The sequence below is a fragment of the Schistocerca gregaria genome, chromosome 6 (assembly GCF_023897955.1).
Source record: "Schistocerca gregaria isolate iqSchGreg1 chromosome 6, iqSchGreg1.2, whole genome shotgun sequence".
Classification (NCBI taxonomy): domain Eukaryota; kingdom Metazoa; phylum Arthropoda; class Insecta; order Orthoptera; family Acrididae; genus Schistocerca; species Schistocerca gregaria.
In genome coordinates this window covers 523,465,081-523,486,645 of record NC_064925.1, presented here as the reverse complement: position 1 = coordinate 523,486,645, position 21,565 = coordinate 523,465,081, and the positions used below count along the sequence as shown (strand labels likewise).

The 21,565-nt window shown below is 41.3% G+C and overlaps 1 protein-coding gene across 1 annotated transcript in view; it reads left to right on the top strand.

The window, feature by feature from the left end:
* The window catches only part of LOC126278985 (uncharacterized), a 308,717-nt gene extending 290,135 nt beyond the window's left edge, over positions 1-18,582 (top strand). The window contains exon 14 of the mRNA XM_049979288.1: positions 16,785-18,582. The gene's annotated coding sequence lies outside the window, so the exon portion shown is untranslated. The remainder of the gene's footprint in view (positions 1-16,784) is intronic.
* The last annotated feature ends 2,983 nt before the right edge of the window (positions 18,583-21,565 follow it).

Here is a 21,565-nt window from a genome sequence, read left to right as displayed (position 1 = left end):
TGTTGTTTTAATGGTAAAGCAAGTAACCTAATACAACTACTGCACAAGAGAGTTTTTGTGATACAATGATTTGGCTACTGTAAAGTCTGTGGCTGTTGGTTTCCTGCCAAAGCTGAAGTCATGTTGCCATCTTTCATTAGTGACTACTAGATCCAAAGATTCGTGTAAGAGTTCACTTTAGATGCTGCATGGAGCTTCTTCCTTTTTGTAGAGTGAAACTGCTTTTAGTAGTCATCCAATTTTTGTGTTTTGTGTGTGTTTCAGCAACACATATTTCACAATAAACTCTAGGGTGCTTAAGAATGATGACAGTTATTTTCTGAGGTGGTTGTACTCATAAAAGACAAGGGGGAAAAAATCAAATAAACATCGATCTGGAAGCACATACTTTCTGAGACTAGAATGCTTGGTCATAAAAGACCCCCAATGTGACTTCCACTCCCATCTTCTACCCTATGGCATAAGGAATTGCACACCCTTTGAAGTAGGCATGGTGGTGGTTAATATTGTTGTTGTTGTTGTTGTTGTTGTTGTTGTTCATCATGACATACATTGAAGAACTATCCTGTAGGATCTGCAAATTGTTCATTGGAATGGTGTAGGCTAGTTGCTTCAAGTGTCCCCTTAAACAAAAGTCTATGCAATTTATAGGACTAAGCAATGATGAGGCCAAGGTATCAAGTTTGAAAGGCATTTCTGATCGTTAGGTTTTATACTCAAATTATGAATAATTGTTTTTCAATGTATAACTTCTCTTTTCCGAATTTTCAAAACCAGTTTGTCCCCTCCTGATTGTTGCATCTTCATTTTTCAGTAGTAAAAGCAAAATAATAGGAAAAGTAAAAGTAAAATAATGATTTAGTGTTTCATTATTCTTCTGACTTTCATTGAATAAAATAATTATATCTGAATGTCAATTAACTTCTGTTACATATACGTAAAATAAAGGAAGGGCTACCATGCACCAATAGCTGACTGATATGTAATGTAAAGAAACATGGAACAGAACATTTTTTCTACTACCTTTTGCGGCCTTGTTCTTTCTCTAGCGGAAGTACACTCATTCACACACAGACACTGAGGCGCGCATGCCTGTAGGCACTGAGAGTGGTTGTCTTTCATTTATTTTACAAAGTATTCTATTCAGGCATTTCCATTGCTTTTATTACAGATATGGGAGAGTGAACACCATGTTTGAACAGTAGCTAGGCTCATACTACCAGCTTTACATAAATTCTTATCTTCTTTCTTAATTACCACTGTTTCCTTACATGTCTGCGCCCGCTAGAGGGCTCACGGTTCTTTCGTGAGTTCCTGCATTGCGCACACGGGGCCCCGAGCTGTTGCAGCCAATTCTTCCTTCCCTGGCTGCATTTTATTCACCCTGCCCTCCCTCCCCATTCCTCACTCCTTTCCCATTGTCCCCTCCTTCCCCTCTCTTGGTGTTCTGATTTATATTGACCTGGCTATCCTCTTGGTTCCTTGTATTGCTTGCATTTTTGTTCCTTCTGCCTGTGCTTTCATCTTTTTTGGCGTTTAGGTCCCCACTTGACCTCCACTTCAAAATTTTCTGTTTTTGGTGTGAGCCATTTGGGGGAGAACTCTGTCACTATCGTCTACAGGGTGGATTCCTGTCTCCCCCTTCCTTTCCTGCTGTGCTGTACCCCCCCCCCCCCCTTCACCCTGCTAGGTCACCAGGATGTTAGCCAGAACGTGTTGTGGGGCCATTAAGTACCCAACTGGCTGAGCCCCCTGATAATACAGGGATCTTACTAGTGATACCTGAGCTATTCCCTCTCCATGTATGCCAAGCAGTGATTGCTTGTCTTTCTGGAGTATTGGAACTCCCAGCAATGGCTTCTGTGCCAGGTGGCCCTTGCTGTGGCAGGGTGGCTCCCATAAGGAGGGCCCCTGATGTGAGTGGGTGGTATCAGGGCGGATGCTTGGTGCATGAAACATATCAAGCTGCAAAAATCTGGCTATTCTCTAATGGTCATCTCTTCAAATGGTGAAGGATCATTGAATTCTGCTTCGTATGACCCAACAGCCTTCCCTTCCCTTCCCTTCCCTGGCTACACCATGGGAGGAGGGGCAAGCTCACCGTCTTGAGAGGAAACACTTTCCCCGCTACCTTGGATGGATGGGGACACATTTGCTGCTACAAAGCCATTGTTTTTTGTGGAGAGTATCAGGAGCAAGTTTGGTGAAGTGGAGTCTCTCAATAAGATGCAGTTGGGCTGTTTATCAAAGCTTCTTCTACCACTCAATCTGTAGCTCTTCATGTTTGCGATCATCTTGGCAATGTCCCGATGTCTCTTACACCTCACTAATCTCTGAATGTGGTTCATGGGGTGATTTTTCGTAGGGACCTCATCCTGCAAACAGATCAGGAACCCCAGGCTAATCTAGACTGACATGGCATTCATTTTGTTCGACATGTGCAGAAGATTCGTAAAGAGAACTGCAGCAATACACACGTCTTCATTCTGTCTTTTGAGGTGGATACCCTCCCAGAGGAGGTCAAGGTTATGTACTTCAGATGTGTCGTGAAGCTGTACATCCCACCACCCATAAGGTGGCAAGTCTTCTTATCCAGACTGTATACCAATTAGGTTCCTTTCAGAGTATGCTGAAGCATTAGCTCCATACTTAACAATCATATACAACCGCTCGCTCGATGAAAGAGCTGTACCCAAAGACTGGAAAGTTGCACAGGTCACACCAATATTCAAGAAAGGTAGTAGGAGTAATCCACTAAATTACAGGCCCCTATTGTTAACTTCGATATGCAGCAGGATTTTAAAACATATATTGTGTTCAAACATTATGAATTGCCTTGAAGGAAAAGGTCTATTGACACACTGTCAACATGGGTTTAGAAAACACTGTTCCTGTGAAACACAACTAGCTCTTTATTCACATGAAATGTTGAGTGCTATTGGCAAGGGATTTCACATCGATTCCGTATTTCTGGATTTCCAGAAGGCTTTTGACACTGTACCACACAAGCAGCTCGTAGTGAAATTGCATGCTTATGGAATATCGTCTCAGTTATGTGACTGGATTTGTAATTTCCTGTCAGAGAGTTCACAGTTCGTAGTAATTGACAAAGTCATAGAGTAAAGCAGTAGTGATTTCTGGTGTTTGCCAAGGAGGTGTTATAGGCCCTTTGCTGTTCCTTATCTGTGTAAACGATTTTGGAGACAATCTGAGCAGCCGTCTTCAGTTGTTTACAGATGATGCTGTCATTTATCGACTAATAAAGTCATCAGAAGATCAAAACAAACTACAAAATGATTTAGGAAAGGTATCTAAATGGTGCAAAAAGTGGCAGTTGACTCCAAATAACGAAAAGTATGAGGTCATCCACATGAGTGCTAAAAGGAACTCGTTAAACTTCGGTTACATGATAAATCAGTCTAATCTAAAAGCCATAAATTCAACTAAATACCAAGGTATTACAATTACGAACATCTTAAATTGGAAGGAACACACAGAAAATGTTGTGGGGAAGGCTTACCAAAGACTAAGTTTTATTGGCAGGACACTTAGAAAATGTAACAGACTTACTAAGGAGACTGCCTACACTACGCTTGTCTGTCCTCTTTTAGAATACTGCTGCGCGGTGTGGGGTTTTTCATTGCGATGGAATCTTCTCTCGAAATTCCAATCACCAACTTTCTCCTCCGAATGCGAAAATATTTTGTTGACACTGACCTATATAGGGAGGAACGATCGGCGTGATAAAATACGGGGAATCGGAGCTCCTACAGAGATATATAGGTGTTCATTCTTTCCACGTGTTATACGAGATTGATTTTAATCGCAGAGCTAAAATAGCTTAGGTCTAACCCACCACTGCCCGCACTGAAACTAGGTTTATTGTATGGTGTCGCTCCCTGTATATCTAGTAAAGCCAACCAGTGCCCTTAAATAGTGCAAGGAGTCCCTCTACCAGTTTTTTGTTAGACACAATTTCTTCAGGTCTAGTTGTCCCGAAGATTCTGTATCTTTTACTCTCCAATGACATACATTCAAAGATTAGGTGTGATGCAGTTTCTTCACCCTCATCACAGATCCTACATTTAGGGTCCTCTTCCATTATACCCATTGTGTATAGGTGTTTTTAAAGTTCCCATGGCCAATAATCAGTCCAGCCATGAGTTTGATCTCTTTCTTGTTCAATCCCAGGATTACAGAGCTTCTTTTAATACATGGCTTGGGCATCATTACCTTACAATGTTTTTGTTTATGGACCTTGGTCCAATATCATACGTGCTGTTTCCTAAGCCAGTTCCATAGTTCTAATTTGATCATAGCCTCGGTGATTTTCAGGACAGGTTCCGGTCCAATAAAGGGAGTTGTTGCCCCCATCCTAGCCAATCTATCGGCTTGTTCATTGCCACAGATCCCTGCACTAGGTACACCCTATTGCTTCCCCCTAGCTCCACCAGAGCCCTGTGTCAAACTGCAACAATCTTAGATCTTGTTGCAGGAGCTGCCAAAGATTTCAGGGCTGCCTGGCTGTCTGAATAGATGTAGATGCTACGGTCATTGTAGCACCTACTCATATTCTCTTCCACTCATACTCTGATTGCAGTAGATTGCAGTAATTTCGGCTTGGAATACAGAGGCCAGTTTTCCAAGAGAGATACTGCCTCAATGCCTTGATCTGTTTTCGACCCCCATACAGTGTCGAACTGTTTTCTCCCACTGCTCCCTACTTCCAATACTATGTTGTAAGGATTGTCAAAGGAGTTCAGAGTTATTATATAGTCAGTGGGCATTTCCCCAGCCATACCTAATTTACCTCACTCACTATGTTAGTGTGTGATTCTGGATATCCAAATGAGACCCAGTTTTAGCCAGTTTTAAGTCTGTATGCCCCAGCTGCTGCCTACATCATAACCCAAATGTGAAGTGGAGGTATATCCAGCATGGCTTCCATTCCAGTGGTTGGTGTGCTGCTAATTCCGCCCGCTATGGCTAAGCAGGCCAATCTCTGCACCTTAGCAAGCTCTTTAGCAGCAACCCGCTGTTCTACCTTCTTCCACCACACCACGGCACCATAGGAAATCACAGGTCTAACCATTGTGGTGTATATCCAGTATTTCGGCCTTTAGTCTGTCATCCTCTGTTTCAGTACCATTTTGGTTACAGAGTGTCTGGACATTTTGTTTTGATCCACCTACCGCTTTGACATAGGACCAAAATTTCTTAGGATTTCTGCCAAGTCAGTACATAGAACTTTACTTTCGAATTCATTGAAAGCCTCTCGCATAGCCCTCCTCACACTACATTTCGCTTCGCGTAATTTTTGTTTGTCTGCAAGGCTTTGGCTATGTTTATGTTTGCTGTGAAGTTCCCTTTGCTTCCGCAGCAGTTTTCTAACTCGGTTGTTGTACTACGGTGGCTCTTTCCCATCTCTTACGATCTTGCTTGGCACATACTCATCTAGCGCATATTGTACGATGGTTTTGAACTTTGTCCACTGATCCTCAACACTATCTGTACTTGACACAAAACTTTTGTGTTGAGCCATCAGGTACTCTGTAATCTGCTTTTTGTCACTTTTGCTAAACAGAAAAATCTTCCTACCTTTTTTAATATTTCTATTTACGGCTGAAATCATCGATGCAGTCCAGTCTGTCTCTGCGGTATACATTCCAATCTGAGTTTAGGATTTCATTACCGTTTACGTGTGGTTTCAGCCAACTTTCTGTTCCTAGTACTATATGGGTGTTATGACCGTTTATTAATGAGAGCAGTTCTGGGACCTTTCTATAGACGCTCGTGCAGTTTACTATTAGCAAATTAATATTGTTATTCCCTGTTGCATTTTGCCTACTCCTGCCTTGCCGCGTCTCAGGATGCGTCTTGTCGGGCCTAGGGAGGGAATTCTCTAACCTAAAAAAACCCCATGTGCACTCCACACGTACTCCGCTACCCTCGTAGCCGCTTCTGGCATGTAGTGCACGCCTGACCTATTCAGGGGGACCTTACATTTCTCCACCCGATAGCGGAGGTCGAGAAATTTGCACCCGAGCTCTCCGCAGAATCGTCTGAGCCTCTGGTTTAAGCCTTCCACTCGGCTCCAAACCAGAGGACCGCGATCGGTTCTGGGAACGATACTACAAATAGTTAGCTCTGATTCCACCCTGCGAGCGAGGCTTTCCGTCTTCACCAACTCCGCCAACTGCCTGTACGAACTGAGGATGACCTCTGAACCCAGACAGCAGGAGTCATTGGTGCTGACATGAACAACAATTTGCAGTCGGGTGCACCCAGTGCTCTCTATCGCCGCCGGTAGGGCCTCCTCCACATCTCGGATTAGACCCCCCCGGCAAGCAGACAGAGTGAACACTGGCCTTCTTCCCCGACCTTTCCGCTATTTCCCTAAGGGGCTCCATCACCCGCCTAACGTTGGAGCTCCCAATAACTAATAAACCCGTCCCCCCGTGTGCCTGCTCGGACCTTGCTGAAGGAGCAGCCACGTGTCCACTCACAGGCAGAGTGGGCGATGCCACACGGCCAGCCTCCACATTGACCCTCCGCCTTGTGCGCCGCGAACGCCGCTGAACCCGCCACTCCCCTTGGGGAGAGGGTGGCCCAACCGCGCCCGCTACCCACGAAGATGTCTCGACAGCAGGGACAGTGGGTGAAGCATGTAATACCTGGGGTGTACCTGGCGACGCACCAGACTCCCCACTGCCGCTACACTCCGAGGCAGCAGCCTGAAGACGGCTGACCGCGGCCATCAACACGTCAGCTGTTTGCGAAGAGTGGCCAGCTCCTCCTGCGTCCGTACACAGCAGTCACACATCCTATCCATGCTAAGGAATCAATTTACTGAAGAGACTTAATCAACTTTTATCTAGACTGCTAATTCACTAAAGGCGGCTGATTATTGACTAAACTGTGATTGCTAACCACTTCTTGTAGAAAACAATGAAAATAGCACTACCTGTCTCTGGACTGTATTGAAAACAAACACTAGCACTACTGGGACTATGGCTGACTAAAGGGACTCTCTCTCTGACTGTAATCAAAACAAACACGAAATCTGTGGAACACTATTACTATCTCTGCGGTCTTAAGAAGCTCCGCTGCCGTCTTGACCGGCAGCTTCGCATCTTCCCACGGGGATATCATGGGCACCTTGTCCTTGAGCCATTCTACTGTGTGCATCCCCTCACAGACAAAAATGAGTGCACCACGATCTAGATAGATCCTCCTGAAGTTGGGACCTGGGCTAACGTCCCCCCCAATCTTTTAAAAGAGGGCCATCTGTACTAGTTCCTCCTGCTGTGAGGTAATGGCCACCAGGGGATAACCTTCCTGGACAACTGCCATCCTAAAATCAGAGACTGCAGTACTATAGGTCTGTTTCCTATTTTTTGCCTAAGTTTTTTCTGGACTCGCTTATCCAGGAGGGTGTCTTTGATTCCTCCCTGATCTGCTTACTACCTGTCTTTGACGTTGTGGGGGTCTGCGTGTCCCCTTCGACCTGAGCCAGTTTTTTCATGGGGGTCATGGGTTCTAGTCCCTTTACTTCCCTCCATTTGTGTTTAGAAAGCCATTCTTTTCCTTCCTTATCCCTCTGTTCCTTGAGTAATTTCCTCCTTCGGGCCCCAGACAAGCCTTTGATCTTGATCTGATCTAGCTTCTCGGTTACAGTTCCCACTTCTGGCTCAGGTCTAGACCCTGATTCAGTAGTGGAAATGCCTTCCATTGGTTCAGTCCCCAATGTTTGGGTATCTGAGGTCTCAATTTGCCCCTCAGTTTTTTTTGTCGTGTCCATGTTAGACCCACAAGATTTGGGGATCTAGAAGTTCCACACCACGAATACCCATGCGGTGTAAGGCTAATTACTCAGGGAGGCCGCCTGGTATCCCCGAGGCTCCGTTTGCAACACATCTTCCCATGCGCCACGCACCCCTGAGCACGGATCGCATCATACCTTGGGTTGGGTCAGGGAATAGGGTAGGACTAGTAGTGGATAGGGAAGAGGGGACGTTGTGGAACACTCTTAGTCTGATCCATCGGCTGAGGCCTTTCCGGCAGTAGGTCCTCTACCTTCGGCATAGCCCTCAGCTTCCTGCGAATACGCAGTTCTCTCCACCCGCACGGACAGTGCTTCATCAAGGTGGTGGTCCCCAGAGAGGAGACATACAAGATTGGAATAATAGAGATTTGTGAAGGTGGTTTGATTAACCCTCTGCCAGGCACTTGAATGTGATTTACAGAGTATCCATGTAGATGCAGATGCTGATGTAGGTGTTTTCGGTGATTGCATTCTGGGCATATGTCTTTCCACTGTATGGCAGGTCATCTGTGTGGTGACTGTGGACACCCACTCCATGAGGGAAGGCTCTGTATTCCACCACCTCAGTGCGTCAGTTGTCATGATCACCACTCCCCTCGTTCACCAGATTGCCCGGCTTACAACAGATAAAAGAAGATCCAAGAGTACAAGTCCCTGGATTGCCTGTCTTATACTGAGGCTCGCCAAGAAAATGAGAGATTACATCCAGTGTCACTTTCTTCAACTTTTGCCACTGTTACATCCTATCCCCTTCCTACCTCTTCCTTACCCAAGTCCCGTCCCCTCTCTCCTCCCCCTCCCCTGCTGGTAATGGGATTCCTCCTACCCCCCTTCCTGGGACTCCTCTCCCCAGTGTCTCCCAGGCCGGTAGCTTCCTAACACAACTCGGTCACAAAACGCATCTGTGCATTCCAAGGTTTCTCACTTTCTTTCAGTTTCGGATCTCACAGACACCTGTACTGCCTCTGTGCCATGCCCTCCTCCACCTCTGAAAGAGGTCCCAAGACAAGCCCCCCTCTGGTGCCCCCCAGAGATGCAATTTCCCCATTTGCAACCTGTGTCTGACATCTCATTTATGGATGTCACATCATCCTCGTCAGTGACAACCACTGAAAGAATGGCATGACCTCTCGGCTTCTTTATGTCTAACCTGGACTCCCACCACACGATCATGCAGTGGAATTGCAATGGATACTGTTATCACCTATCGGAAATACAATATCTTGTTTCCTCCTGTTCTGTGTTCCATCTTGCTCTTCGAGAAATGCACTTCCATGATTACCACTCTTCAACATTTCATGATTATCGGGCATTCTGACAGAACTGTGCCAGCCCCAGGGTAGCATCTGCCGGGGTTTGTGCTTTGGTTTGCTCCAATGTCAAAAGCGACTGGATCACGCTTCATACCAAACTGGAATCAATGGTGCTTAGAGTGCAGATGACTCTGGCAATCATTGTATGCAATGTCTACCTCCCTTCAGGTAGGCCACTTCCTTATGTTGAACTGTCTACCTTAATACTGCAACTCCTGCCGCTGTTTCTCCTTCTTGAGGACTTAAATGCCAATCACCCACTGTGGGGGGAGTGCCACTCCAACGGGTAGAGGTATCCTAATTGACCAACTTGTTACAGATTTTGAACCCATTTCAGAGCCGCTCATGACACATTTACTGCTACTGATCTCACAATCTCCTGCCTGCTATCATGGCTTCCCTACATGGATCATCCCATGATGATCTTTGTGACAGTGACCACTTTCTGATGATTCTATTGTTCTCCTCCTGCCACCAAGCAGATAGGCCCCCATGATGGGCATTCTGCAGGGCCAATTGGCCTTTATATATGTCTGCTATGCACTTAGACACCTCCCTCTCGAATTGCATTGATGTGGCCATGCAAAATGTCTTTGTCACTATTCTTCATGCTGCTGGAACTGCTGGCCCCCTAGCCACAGGTCCCCCTTGTCGTCAACCGGTACCACGGTGGAACGGGGGTGTAGCAGTTGCTGTCCAGGACCATTGACAGGCACTGCAGCGATATAAGATGCAAATGACACCCTTCACAGACCAACCTCCTCACTTTTAAGCATCTCCATGCTGAGGCTCGTTACCCTATTAAGCAGATTTTCCTCCCCGTGGATGTATGGCTCTTCATCACAGGTTTGGTACAAGCTCTGTAGTCTTCTGGTCTGCAAGTGACAGTCAACTGTCCTGGGTCTTAACCTCCAAGATGCTCTGTGCACTGATCCATTGGTCCTTGCAGAACACGCCGTGACACGCTTTGCGACAGCATCGACATCCTCTTGCTATCCTGCTATCTTTCTCAGGCAGAGACGCTAAATTGACCAGACCCCCCCTCTGTTTCAGCTCGCACCATGCTGAACCCTTCACTGAATGTAAATCCTTGGAGACTCTTATCTCTTCACATGACACTGCCCCAGGCCCAGATTCCATCCACAACCAGAGGCAATATTTCCTCAGGGCCTTCAACTTAATTTGGCTCATGGGTGCTTTCATGTCCCAATGGTGAGACAGTATAGTTATCCCCGTCCTTAAGCCTGGGAAGAACCCAACATCTCTCGACAGCTACTACCTTAATAGCCTGACAAATGTATGTTGTCAACTGCTCGAGAAGATGGTTAGCTTTAGATTATATTGGGTACTCAGATTTCGAGGTCTTTTGACCCCGTATCACTGTGGCTTCCAAGAACAACAGTCTCCAACTGACCATTTATTCCGATTGGAAACAGCAATCCGAAAGGCTTTTACTAATCGCTGGCACCTTGTTGCGGTCTTCCGTGACCTACATAAGGTATATGACATGCTTGGCACCATAACATTTTAGTTACCCTTCATGACTGGAACTTGTGTGCCCCATTTCGATTTTTATCTGTGAGTTTTTATCTCACTGGCTCTTCTGGGTTCGAGTTGGCACTTCACTCAGCACCCCTCTGATTCAGGAGAACAGTATACCACAGGTTTCCGTGTTAAATGTCACACTCTTCCTTATAGCCACTGTTGGGGTTGTAACCTGTGTTGGGCCTATGGTTACACCGGCATTGTACATTGATTTTTGCTTCTGGTGCAGCTCCCACTCAGTAGGCTCTGCTGATTGCCAGCTCAAAGGCACCATCCGATGGGCCTGTGTGTGGGACATCTCCCATGGCTTCCAGATTTATCCCTCCAAAATGCGGGTTATGCATTTTTGTCGTCGACCTACAGTACACTCCAATCCAGAACTTTATTTAAGTGACCAACTCCTTGATGTTGTAGCACAGTCCCATTTCTTGGGCCATTGTTGTTGTTGTTGTTGTTGTTGTTGTTGTTGTTGTCTTCAGTCCTGAGACTGGTTTGATGCAGCTCTCCATGCTACTCTATCCTGTGCAAGCTGCTTCATCTCCCAGTACCTACTGCAACCTACATCCTTCTGAATCTGCTTAGTGTACTGATCTCTCGGTCTCCCTCTACGATTTTTACCCTCCACGCTGCCCTCCAATGCTAAATTTGTGATCCTTGATGCCTCAAAACATGTCCTACCAACCGATCCCTTCTTCTAGTCAAGTTGTGCCACAAACTTCGCTTCTCCCCAATCCTATTCAATACCTCCTCATTAGTTACGTGATCTATCCACCTTATCTTCAGTATTCTTCTGTAGCACCACATTTCGAAAGCTTCTATTCTCTTCTTGTCCAAACTAGTTATCGTCCATGTTTCACTTCCATACATGGCTACACTCCAAACAAATATTTTCAGAAATGACTTCCTGACACTTAAATCTATATTCGATGTTAACAAATTTCTCTTCTTCAGAAACGCTTTCCTTGCCATTGCCAGTCTACATTTTATATCCTCTCTACTTCGACCATCATCAGTTATTTTACTTCCTAAATAGCAAAACTCCTTTACTACTTTAAGTGTCTCATTTCCTAATCTAATTCCCTCAGCATCACCCGATTTAATTTGACTACATTCCATTATCCTCGTTTTGCTTTTGTTAATGTTCATCTTATATCCTCCTTTCAAGACACTGTCCATTCCGTTCAACTGCTCTTCCAAGTCCTTTGCCGTCTCTGACAGAATTACAATGTCATCGGCGAACCTCAAGGTTTTTACTTCGTCTCCATGAATTTTAATACCTACTCCAAATTTTTCTTTTGTTTCCTTTACTGCTTGCTCAATATACAGATTGAATAACTTCGGGGAGAGGCTACAACCCTGTCTCACTCCTTTCCCAACCACTGCTTCCCTTTCATGCCCCTCGACTCTGCCATCTGGTTTCTGTACAAATTATAAATAGCCTTTCGCTCCCTGTATCTTACCCCTGCCACCTTTAGAATTTGAAAAAGAGTATTCCAGTCAACATTGTCAAAAGCTTTCTCTAAGTCTACAAATGCTAGAAACGTAGGTTTGCCTTTTCTTAATCTTTCTTCTAAGATAAGTCGTAAGGTCAGTATTGCCTCACGTGTTCCAACATTTCGACGGAATCCAAACTGATCCTCCCCGAGGTCTGCATCTACCAGTTTTTCCATTCGTCTGTAAAGAATTCGCGTTAGTATTTTGCAGCCGTGGCTTATTAAACTGATAGTTCAGTAATTTTCACATCTGTCAGCACCTGCTTTCTTTGGGATTGGAATTATTATATTCTTCTTGAAGTCTGAGGGTATTTCGCCTGTCTCATACATCTTGCTCACCAGCTGGTAGAGTTTTGTCATGACTGGCTCTCCCAAGGCCGTCAGTAGTTCTAATGGAATGTTGTCTACTCCGGGGGCCTTGTTTCGACTCAGGTCTTTCAGTGCTCTGTCAAACTCTTCACGCAGTATTGTATCTCCCATTTCGTCTTCATCTACATCCTCTTCTATTTCCATAATATTGTCCTCAAGTACATCGCCCTTGTATAAACCTTCTATATACTCCTTCCACCTTTCTGCCTTCCCTTCTTTGCTTAGAACTGGGCTGCCATCTGAGCTCTTGATATTCATACACGTGGTTCTCTTCTCTCCAAAGGTCTCTCTAATATTCCTGTAGGCAGTATCTATCTTACCCCTAGTGAGATAAGCCCCTACATCCTTACGTTTGTCCTCTAGCCATCCCTAATTAGCCATTTTGCGCTTCCTGTCGATCTCATTTTTGAGATGTCTGTATTCCTTTTTGCCTGTTTCATTTACTGCATTTTTATATTTTCTCCTTTCATCAATTAAATTCAATATTTCTTCTGTTACCCAAGGATTTCTACTAGCCCTCGTCTTTGTACCTACTTTATCCTCTGCTGCCTTCACTACTACATCCCTCAGAGCTACCCATTCTTCTTCTACTGTTTTTCTTTCCCCTATTCCTGTCAATTGTTCCCTTATGCTCTCCCTGAAACTCTGTACAACTTCTGGTTCTTTCAGTTTATCCAGGTCCCATCTCTTTAATTTCTCACATCTCTCTTGGGCCATATTTTTGATAAAAAATCTGATGTGGCTGCCCCATATTCACAACCTAGAGACTTCATGCGTTTGGAAGCGTATTGCTCTCTGCCTCCTCACCCACACATCTTAGGGTGCTGACCGTTTGACTCTCCTCCATCTTTATTGTGCTATGGTCTTGTCAAAACTAGATTATGGTAGTCTGGTTTATGGCTCAGAAGCTCCTTCCACTGTGCAAATACTCGAACCTTTTCACCATTGTGGCGTGTGTCTGGTTATTGGTGCCTTTCGGACTAGTCTCGTTAACAGTCTCCTTGCAGAAGGGAATATACGATGGAGCTAACCCCTGGTTTCTTATGCATTCACCATTTGCCAATTCCCTTACCATCCCATGTACCCTGTCCTCTTTGCAAACGATGGATGTCCTCCTCCTGCCGACCACCCATGTCTGGTCTTGCCCTGTTGGGGTGTCCATCTCCACTCACTGGAATGCGCCCCATGTATTTCCTTGGATGGTGCTTAGACCATGGATTAGGACCGACGTATCCAGGGTTCTAGGACCTCTGTCGTGTCTATGGTTTTCTGGTGTCTTGTACGTGCCATCCTTGCAGATTTCCGGGGTGTCACCTTCTTCTAAGACAATAGGTAAGGTGGGATACACTTTCATGTCTCCTAACAGCTTAGAACACCAATTTTTACTGGGATAATGTAATGTGTTTACAATAGAGCTTCTAGCTCTGTCATGTTTGGATTTATTTCAAACCTCGGATGTGGCTGATGTCATTGATTTCTCTTAATTTATGTAATTAACAGCCATTGTTTCACGTAGTGATGTCTCTTATGTTGGACATGTCTGACAGGAAACACAGGCCACACATGCATACAGTCCCTGGCCAATTTATTAGATGTACTGCAGTTTCTAAGCAAATTTTGATTTATGTCTAACCAAATTTGTTTTCTTAATGCATAAGTTGTGATAAAATGATTCTGTAGTCTACTTCATAACTATGGTGATATAACAAATAAATAAAACATAGTATTTGTTGAAAATATTTTATTTCAATGATTACAACAAAAATTAAAATATTGTGAAAGTGGAAACATTAGCTTTAATATCTTGTGAGCCACCTCTTGCAGCTTTGAGAGCCTTAATACAACATGGCATGCTGTTGATGCAGGACTGTACAGTGTTCTGCATTTGTGGATGATGATACCACACATGGATGATCTTCTCTAAGAGCTGTGTTTTTGTTGTGGTGACATCTTTTGCCACCTCTCTCTTCATTTGTGCCCATACTTTTTCTATGGAGTTCATGTTGGGACTATTACCTGGCCAGTCTAACATAGGGATATTTTGTTCCTTCAGAAAGTATTTCACTGGCCTGGCTGTGTGACAGGGAGCTCCATCCGGCATAAAAATAAATGGTTCCTCATTCGAGAATCATTCTCTGAGCTGTCATAGTAATCGGTTTAGCAGGACTTCCTTATATTGATCTTGCCTCATTATGCCTTTAACCATGTAAAGATGTCCTGTACCCTTGCCACAGATGACAGGCCAAATCATCATCTTAGTTACGTGTTTTACAATCTGAATAATACAGTCAGGATGAAATTTTTCTCCTGTTCAATGGCATACATACTGAGATTTATTAGTTAAAATTTCAAATGTCCTTTCATCCCTGAAAAGTACCTGTAAAAATCAAAAAACATAATTAATATACTATGAATAAATGTACATAGGTTATATCATACCATAAATAATAATTTTAAAGTTAAATTACCGATCTCCAGAAGTCCACATCCTTATCACATCACTGTTTAGTCCACTTCTGGGTTGACAGGCCTTGAAATCATCATCCTTCAACTGTGTTCAGATGCATTCACATTACCCTCTTCCAGTTGAGATTTTACCTGTTTCATTGTTGCAAATCTGTTTTCTTGGCAAATTCTTTTGACAAAACTTTCTAACCTTGGGATTAAAATTGGTTTTCTTCCACATTTATTCTTTGTTCTGGGGCTCATTTCTTCAGCTGAATGAATTTTCTTCCTTATGCACCTCATGCTAGCTTCTGACATTTTCAACCTTCGTGAAATTTCCTGATTGGAATACATTTTCTATTAACAAGGGCTTTGACCTCAACTTTTTTACGTGTTGAAATGTCCCCTCTTTTACCAATTTTTAAAGGTCACAATTAGTAATATATGGCTGTTAAACAATCAGTTGTGATGTCGATATTACGAAAGTGATAATCAAAGCGAACCAAATATTACACCAGTTACACGTGAGAATGCCACTGAACATGTCCTTACGCTGTACTCTGCACATTGATACCTACAATATGTCAACAATCCAATGTCAAGTAGCAACAATAGGTACAAAATTCAACAGTGTAATAAGTGCCCTGAATAACTGTCATAAATTTTCCAATTAATCATATTAAATGTAGTTCTCAACATGTAATTATTGCAAATAACATTAACAATGTGCAGAGCATCTAATAATTTGGACAGGGACTGTATGTGTATCTTCATTTCTGCAAATGATCTTACTCTCAATTTTAAAAAGACACCACATATTCAGTTCTGCACATCTAGGGAATACTACACCGATGAAAAGTGTAACACATGGTGAGGAAATAAACAACAGGTTGAAAACTTCAAAATACTGTGTCCATATTGATGATAATTAAACTGGAAAACAGCACATGTTGTGACTCCTAAAACAACTTAGTTCAGCTACACTTGCCCTTAAGATCATTGCATATCTTGGGGAGAGAAAAATCAGTGAGTTGACATATTTTTGCTTATTTTCATTCAGTAATGTCATATGGAATAACATTTTGGGGTAACTCATGTTTAAGGAAGAAAGTCTTAGTTGCTCAAAAACGTGCTCTGAGAATAATATGTGGAACTCACCCATGATCATCTTGTAGGTATCTGTTTAAGGGATTAGGCATTTAGACTACTGCTTTATAGTGTGTTTATTCCCTCATGAAGTTTCTTGTAAATAAGCCACTGGAGTTGAAAAGGAGCAATGATGTTCACAGTTACAGTACCAGAAGGAAAAAGACATTCATTAATTTGCATTAAGATTGTCTTTAGTGCAAAAAGGGTTGCACAATGCCACAGCTAAAATTTTTCTTCAATTACCCAGTGATGTAAAATCTCTGAGAGACAGCAAAGTAACATGTTAAAATGAAATGAAAAATTTTCTCCTTGACAGGCCCTTTTCTGTAAAAGAATTTCTATTTCTGTAACATGTAAAAAATGGTGTATAGAATTACTCACTCAGATCTGTAAATTAAGTAAAAAACAAAAACACTTGTCAGTGATCTGCATGTATCCATACTTACAAAATAATTGTGATGTGAATATAAAACAACTTGTTCCCCATCATGATGCTTTATTAGTGCAAATGATTCATGGAACATGAAACTAACTAAAAAAACTGACTTCCTTGCCATTGCATTAATAAAATTAAAAATTTTATATTTATTTTAACTGCACATGATGGGAGTTTAGTAATGACTTGTGTTCTTTCTTTCTTTTAAGGTGATAAATGTGGCTCTGCATTTCTGCGGTGTGGTTGTGACAGAAGAGGACTTTTCTTGCCATGATATGTAAATAGACATATGGATTGAAAAGTATTGTACTCCAGTTCAGCAATAAGAAATGTGTGCATGTGATGACTTGCTGTATGTGGACAGTAATAAACAACAGTTTATGTATGTGTAAAACCAAAGAATAGTGGTAGTAGCGTATTGTCGATTTCAATAACATTTAAGATTTTTGTTATTGTATGTAGAAAATAGAGAAGAGTGCAGAAGTTGCAGGGACAGAAGGGTCGAAAGATAAATGCACACATTTAAATTTTAAAAAAGAATGTTTCTTATAAAGTAAACATCACACATTTCAGATTGATATTGTACAATAATTTCCTGAAAGCATTATTCAGTGCTACAGTTGGTTTAAAATATAGTTGTATATATATTTATATTTGTCAGTTTGTCATAAAAAGACATTAAAATTATTTGTTTATACACCATGAATTAAGTGAATTTGGGGTGAACAGGAGAGGGTTTAGTTTCACTAGTATGTTTTTAGCTATCCCTGTCATTGTATATTGAATTATTAAAAAGCACAGATCATTATTGAAATGAAATCTGAAATAAAATATTACTAGTTTTACCAGGCATTATTACCTACAAGATAACTTATTCTAATTTACAGTGTGTGTTTATTTGTCTGTATGTTATTCCAACATCAGGAGTTTTTTGTGCCAGCTGATGGAGCTGGCTACTTTGTACTTAACAATCTTGTCAGTCGCTAAATGGGACAATCTTTCTTTGAGTCATAAATATAGCTGTGTAATATGTAATATGTTATATGTACAAATGTGTTAATAATTTTATCTTTAATAATCATAAAGTAATAAGGTGAAATTGTCTGCATTGAATTTAATTTCTTTTCACAACTTTATTTCTTCACCTCATGTGTTAACTGTTTCACATGAGAGTGATTTGCATAAACATATTATTTGTAAGAATAATAAACAGTGAGTTTGATGTCTACAGTATGAAACTAGTGTGTACCTGAAAGTATTGTGCGCCTTTGCCACAATCCGATTTGAGTGTTATGAACTATTAAGAATTTTCATAATCCTGTGAGGAAACAGCCCACTACACTGTTTGTTTTATAGTATTATTTTGGAATTTTATGATTTAAATGCCTTGCTGTTGTATCATTTAAGACTGTTAATCTTTCACAAGAAATGAAAATATATTTTTAAGACCTGTACTATATATAAAAACTTTAAAAGGCCTCAAGTATGGAATTTTGACTGAAGACATTTTGGGATGTATAATGAAAGTATAAATACTGAAATACTGCCAGATTTTTAAAAAAAAGTGCTGAGGTTGTATAAGATGTTTTATTGAAATGTCCATCTGTATAGCAGAGGGCGTCATTTTTCAAAGGCTTGATAGGGAAGATATCTAATTATTGTTTTGTACAAGAATTTTACGTATATAAGCAATAGTACTGCAAGTGTTTTTAATTAAAAGAGTCATGAAATCTTTTGATGGTTTTGAAATTTTACAGAAAAATTAAAATGAGATTCTTGAATAATCAGTAGAAATTTCAGATATCAGTAATTACAAAAATGCTTTATAAAAGTGTATGTGTTACATAGGAAACTGAAGTTGAAATTATGCTCTAGCTAATATCAATATTGACTATCTAATGTTCTTACTAGACCATTATCTCTTTGATATGACGTTAAATAATGAACTCGTGCAAAAACACCAGTCTAATCTTCTAGGAAAAAGAAAATAAATATAATTTTATTGCATTGCTTGACCTGTAGATTACTATGATTAGAAGCTTGACACCCTCACCCCCTCCCCCATATACACACCATATCCCCATTACTCTTGTTATACTGAGGCTTGATCACACTAGATTACATGTGCTACTCACTGCAAAGTGAGGAAGCTTCGATAGGGGAATGTATCAGGAAAACAAAAATACTGTAGTTGTTCATAAAATAAATGATACTCTGGATTGTAAGTGAAAAGGCCATGAAGGATGTGGGAAAAAAGTTCTATACATTTTTTGTGTACACATTAGACTTGTTCAGATTATTAGACTGAAGACAATTTCTTCTGTATTTACCATTATTTTATCCTTAAACAGTAATACATAACAACAGAGGCTGTACTAACTTTCATTTACAGTATGTTTCTTTCTTTGAAAGTTTTCTGCAGTTATACTACAATAATAGTTCTATGCAACATTGCTGCACAGTTTTCTAAGAATGGCAGGTGTCCCCCCCCCCCCCTCCCCCCCTCTCTTTCCATTTCCCTCCACCTGTGCAGGGTATGGCATCAGTCGAAGCATAATTTTTTAACCTTAGAGATGTTAGATGTTTTTTCTTGTTTGTTGTTATTTTATTTCTTTATTTTATCATTTTAGTTACAGATAACATCATTACCTTTGTGCGTATGAGGCAGATTTGCACTTGTTCCTAACATTTTACCCAGAAAAATTATTGCTAGTGCCTCATTGCTTATCAATAAAAGCAGGAACACACAGCATGAATGCACTGGTGATTTTATTGTCAGTTGTCAGTGTGGGCAGTGCATGACCTAATTTGCTGGTTTGACTTGCTATGATGTAGGGGGGATCATTCGTGCACAATCGCCTTAAAGCTTGGACACTTATTACAGAATTGATCCTCAACCATTTTAAGTAGACAAGTTAGTGATGACTGGATAAATCCCATAGGATTAATGATGGTGATGAAACCAGTGAATTATGGCTTAAACCAAATAAATCTTTAGTGAATAATGTTCAAACATGTGAATGGTGGCCTTGCATAATGACAATGTACAATGTACATAGTGCAAGCAGGACATCAGAACCAGAAACACATGCTAAATGAACTTTTCTAACTGATGATTGATTCATGAAAACCAGCAACAAACACTCAAAATTTGATAATACTGTTTCCCACTATCACTCATGAACATTAACCAAAGTTAATTATCTTCAGTAACTGTCATGAAAACATGCAACAGGTCAAAAACGCATGAATAAATATTTAAATTGCAGCAAATAATTACTGTTCACAGCTGCCTCAAATACCATGAACCAATATTAAGGTTCATTAAGTTGCACAAAGTCAGTCACCAAAAATACAGTCAAATACTCTTTAAGTGTAGTGAAGGTACTAGTGTGTCTGTCACTTAAATTGGGAGACCATCCTTAGTTCGTGCAGGTGAGTGGTAGAACTGGTGAAGACTGCTGGCCTAGTTTGCAGCGACCAAAGAATGCTCACAATTTGCACCATCTTTCCCAGAGTTGTTGGGGTGCTTCAGTTTGGCGACAACTGGAGGGTCTTGACCAATGGCTGCAATGGTTCTGTGTAGGTCTTGGTAAAGAGCAAAATCAGACTGCATACAAAATAAAGACACTTGGACTTTCAAAATTTTAACAGTAAATTTTCAATGTATTCGTAACAATATCCCTAGGTTACTACCGAACAGGAAGCTTGTCACGCGAAAATTATTCATTACAGGCAGAAAAGTATTGTGTCTGTCGTGGTCAAAATTGAGTCACTCTGGGAAGTTGCTTAGATGCAAGTAATAGGCCTAGGTGAACTCAATTATAGGATGTTTTTACTGACCACCTAATTCCACCGTGACAGGTTTAGAATACTTCAAAGTCGACCCACAGTAGTGCAGAAACATCTAGAGCATGCAGTATTAGTTGCAGGTGACATTAACCCACCGAGTAGACTATGACAACTATGGATTCATTGCAGCAGGTGGTACAGATACACACACTTTCAAATTAGTTTTGAACACGGCTTTTCGAAAACCATCTTGAGCAACTAATTCATGCATAATTTTGTAGCATTTTTGTTTTACATAATGGTATTCTGGTTGTTATGGGTTTATTTATTGACATTTTTTATTTGTCTGTTAGCATTTGAGTTAACATTTTGTCATGTGGAGATAGTGAATGGAGCTGTGTAAGTTAGAAAATGGAGTGACAAGCAGAGAAATTGGAACATTTTTTTTACTGACCACCTAATTGTTTTGTTTGAGTTCAGTAGAGTGGTAACAGCAATGGAGGCAGACAGAAACACTTCTGCTGTGTATGGGGATTAAGCTGTTGGATAGAGCACAGGAAGAAATGGTTTTCTCATTTTGAGGAGGATCATTTTGGCATTAGTGACTATCCACATTCAAGAAGATCTTCGGGGTTTGATGATGATCATTTAAACTCATTAATTCACGATAATTCACATCAGTGTACTGGTGAACGTTATGAACTGTGATCACTTCACCATTGTGCAACAATTGCATGCAAGGGGGAAGGGTAAAAAATCAGATGTATGCATACCACATGCTCTAAGCCAAAAGCACAAAAATCAGCGGGTGGCCATATGTGCATCTGTGATTGCTCATCCTCAATTGCCTCTTGAACAACACTGACAAATCCTTAGATTAGATTAGATTAGATTACCTTTTTGTTCCATAGATCCGTGCTGAGGAGATCCTTGTGGATGTGGAACATGTCAATTCTTTTAAAAAAAAAAAAAAAAAAAAAAAAAAAAATTAAAGCTGAAATAACAATAGTAATAGTATGAATATATACAATACATCATTTGTCGTAGGAGTAGGAGTTGGCCACTAGTAAGTCTTTCATGTGCCTTTTAATCTGATCTTTAGTTGTAACTAAATATTTTTTGTTGCTGGCAAATTATTGAAGATTAGTGTTCCTGAGTAGTGGACCCCTTTTTGAACTAAAGTAAGTGCTTCTAAGTC